This window comes from Alosa sapidissima, chromosome 15, assembly GCF_018492685.1.
Source record: "Alosa sapidissima isolate fAloSap1 chromosome 15, fAloSap1.pri, whole genome shotgun sequence".
Taxonomy (NCBI): Eukaryota; Metazoa; Chordata; class Actinopteri; order Clupeiformes; family Clupeidae; genus Alosa; species Alosa sapidissima.
The window spans coordinates 1112824-1116790 of NC_055971.1; the positions used below are offsets into that span (position 1 = coordinate 1112824).

The 3967-nt window shown below is 38.2% G+C and overlaps 1 long non-coding RNA gene across 1 annotated transcript; it reads right to left on the bottom strand.

Annotated features, from left to right (window-relative positions):
• Window positions 1-237: 237 nt before the first annotated feature.
• On the bottom strand, window positions 238-3049 carry LOC121683940. The gene is made up of 3 exons (XR_006022962.1): window positions 2650-3049; window positions 1270-1432; window positions 238-615 (listed from the first exon to the last, which is right to left on the bottom strand). It is a non-coding gene; the product is annotated as an uncharacterized LOC121683940 (long non-coding RNA).
• Between the last annotated feature and the right edge of the window lie 918 nt (window positions 3050-3967).

Below are 3967 nucleotides of genomic sequence, written 5' to 3' on the forward strand. Positions count from 1 at the left end.
TATATGCAATATTATGTGTATAATATAATAATACATGCACCTAATAATATAATTTAATACTACATACACCTAATACATACTCAATGTATTGGCCTATTATGTATGATATAATATATAGTATGTAATATTAATAATACATAAAATTAATAATAATAATAATAATAATAATAATACCTAATAATATAATATAATAATACATACACCTAATACATATAATATAATAATACATACAATTCTCAATGTATTGGCCTATTATAGGTATGATATAATAGTATATGTATATTATATTGAATAATATAGACTAATATAATAATACATAGTGTATAATATAATATATGTGTATAATATAATATATAATATATGTATAATATAATATGTGTATAATATAATATAATATAATAATATATAGGCCTAATACAGTTGTCAGTACAGTTCTCAACCTCAACAGTGGAACAGTGGGTTGGTGCTTAGATGGGTGGTCCTCACCAGGTACAACATAATAAAACATTGAACAGTAAAATATAACATTTAGAACATTCAAATAAAATAACAAATAGAAAATTTACATGAAACCTTATGAAACCTTGCATGCCCTGACCAGAATCAGTTGGAACCCTGAAATTAAAGAAGAAAACACATTAATAATTATATTGATTACAATTACTTTGTACTGCGCCACATGTGATGAGGGTCTAAGATGGTGATGTCGGAGTTGTGTCAAAATACTTATACTATTATTATTATTATTAATAATACAAAGTATGATTATTTTTTTTATTATACCCATATATACTTATATTATCATTATTTTTATTACACACCTGCCAACCTTGAAGAATTTTTTTGGGTAGCACCTTGAGCCGAAAAAAAAAAAAAAAAAAAAATCACGTCGGACTTCATGCATGCAGCCAAAAACGTGGCGATTTTCTAGGCTGATTTGACATGGAACTATATTGTCATTACAGCGTAATAATCAAGGAACACCATGGGCACAGCAGCACAATGATATCATGCAGCACCTGAAAACAGTCCCTACAGGCTAACTTCCAGCAACAAGGTTGAGCTGCAGCAGACGAATCGGTTAGTGACTGGATTATTACGCCTGAATGAGAGTATAGTTCCATGTCAAATCAGCCTAGAAAATCGCTACATTTGATTTTTCGTTGGTCTTGTTACACTTTCTAACTTGAGGAGACAAGTTCTAAATAGGAAAATGCGTAGAGGTTGGCAGGTCTGTTATTATTATTAAAGCGATTATCAGAACCTCACCTTCATCTAGTCAAGCAAGTAGAACTCTGTGAAATCCCTAATAAATGAGAGGACACTGGGGTTCATGTATGTAGTTTTCCTCTTCACCACCCTCCCAGTCATCTTGCTGATCTGCTCCTTGGCAGTGCACTTGGATGAGTCAGGATTGATCCTGACTAAAAACCTATGAACAGTATAGGAGTGGGACAATATGTAAATGTTAATGCATAACTGTAAGAGTAATGAGCAAAGTAGAATCATACATGAAGGCCAGCTGACAGGCATTTCACATCACAACAGGAGTTAGACAAGGCTGTACTGTTTACTTTCTCCATACTATTCCGCTAAGCGGTCAACTGGATCATGCCTGACAATAGGTGCCCAATGGACCCTGTTTACACAACTGGACGACCTAGACTTTGCAGATGATATCACATTACTATCCCAAAACCACCAACAAATGCAAGAGAAATTGAGAGAGGCAGACCAGAATGCACCTCAGACAGGTCTCCACATTAGCACACAGAAGACCAAAAGTGCTCAAGGGTAACATCACACTCAAGACCAAACTACAGCTATTCAATTCAAGCATGAGAAAAAACATACTGCTCTACAGATCTGAGATGTGGAAAACAACAAGGAACCTCCTGAACAAGCTACATGTCTTCACCAACCACTGCTTCAAACATATTTTTAACATCAGATGGCCTGAAAAATGGATTGGGCACATATTGCATAAATCAAACTCTGGAACTCCCTCCCCCAACCTCTTTATGACTAAATCAAACTATGGAACTCCCTCCCCCAACCTCTTCTTTTCTTCAAAACACATCAAAACCTTTTTGTTTAATGATCACTTCTCCTCCACACCCAACACAGCTCTATAGCTCTCTTGTGTTTCCGACTCAAGTGTGAGGCTAATGATGAGCGGACACGAAAATGTTTTACACAGTTAACATAAGGGCATGATACTTTTGTGCCATCTTTAATGTGCCTATGGAGATGTTCACGTAAGCTTGAAAAATTTTCTGACACAAAACTACAGCCATTAACATTGCAAGCTCCATCAACTCCATTGATTTGCCTTACACGTCTAGAGCTAGCTCTCTTGTGAAAACGGTACATGTGGCTTTGAACGGCGCTACGTGTCACAAAAGTGGCAAAGCATTCTGCTACACCACATGGAAATCTATAGTTAGCTAAATGTCTATGTAAATTCACATGCCGGACAAATATAGAAATGGAAGCGGTGGTGAAGCTGCAGTGTTTGCATGAGTAATTCATTGTAGTAATTCATGTATACTCCTAAGTAGCTGGATACCTGTGGCTCAGGCACACCACAGCCTGACAGAGGTGGCACAGAAAACTTGTTTTGCTCGTAGTAATGGTAAAGGTACTCACATTATTTTCTGGAAGTCCACAGATGATCCGCGAGTCCAGAGGGCAAAGGTGGGGGGGGGGGGGGGGATCTTCTCCCGCCTAGAAGCTAGCTAGCTATAAGCTAACGTTAGCTCCCGCTTAGCAACGGTTGTGGAGAGCTTAGGAGCTACCTCGTTTTCCCTCTCAAGTCAAGTAAAGTCAACTCAAGTGAAGTCAAGGCAAAAAGTGAGGCAAAGACGGGGGGAAAACACAGGATAAAGCCTTGCGTAAATAAACCTAAATACTTCTGACAATTCACGGAGCTTTTCTGTCAACTACTCACTACGGAGTCAGAATTCCAAGTGATGGTTTCGCGGTTTTTCCCAAAGATTCCAGAGCTTTTCTGCGGTTTGCGATGACGTGACTAGTTCTACACACAAAAACAGAGCCTTATAAGGCTCTGAAAAAAACATATTTTTGCCAAGACGAGATTAAAGTCGACATATTGAACTCGACATTTCGAGAATAATGTTGAAATATCGTGTCGACATTAAACTCAACATTTTGAGAATAACGTTGACATTTCATCTTGATATCCATCATAACTAGTTTGGAGAGAGAACGACTGGTTAAGGGTAGCAACTGAGACGATTGAAAAATGAGGACGAATGAAACATTCCAGTTTCCTTCAAGTGCAACGATAGACAGACATAATTTGGACAAACATAGAATATATTAAAACCGCCCATGTCGCAGTATTGCGACAAGCGTCATGAATGAATAAAACCAGTCTATGAAACAGACGATAGACGCGAGTACAGTGTAAAATCTCATTTGTACTCTTGACCACTAGTTGGCAGACACCCAGAGCTTCGATTCAAGCTCAACCTTTTTTCCCCCAAAGTTTTCAGGAAGCACCAGAGAATGCGAAAAACACGCGAGAAACACACGAAGAAGACGTGCATTTCCTCCATAACGCGGAAGCGATGCGGGCCATAGTTTTGCACAAATTGAAGCAGAAATACACCAAATGTTGAAAAAAAAATTCACGAGTGATGAAGTCTTGGATCTGTTATTCACCTATTCTGATTCTGAAGGAGAATATCTGCCTTTTGGAGAATATAATCGATCGTCTATTGACTGCAGTCACGGTGCATCTGTGAATGGAGGTTCGTCTTTGCGACAGTGTCCACTAAGCATACAATGCTTATTACCCTCTGCCCAACATAGCTGGAGGTGCCAGTGGCAATAGTGATGATAGTGTCCGATATGGACGTGGTATAGACAGCAGGGGTTGTAAAAATAGGGCTCTGAAGAACTACAAAGTCACCCACGATATGGAACTGATTTGACCAGGCTA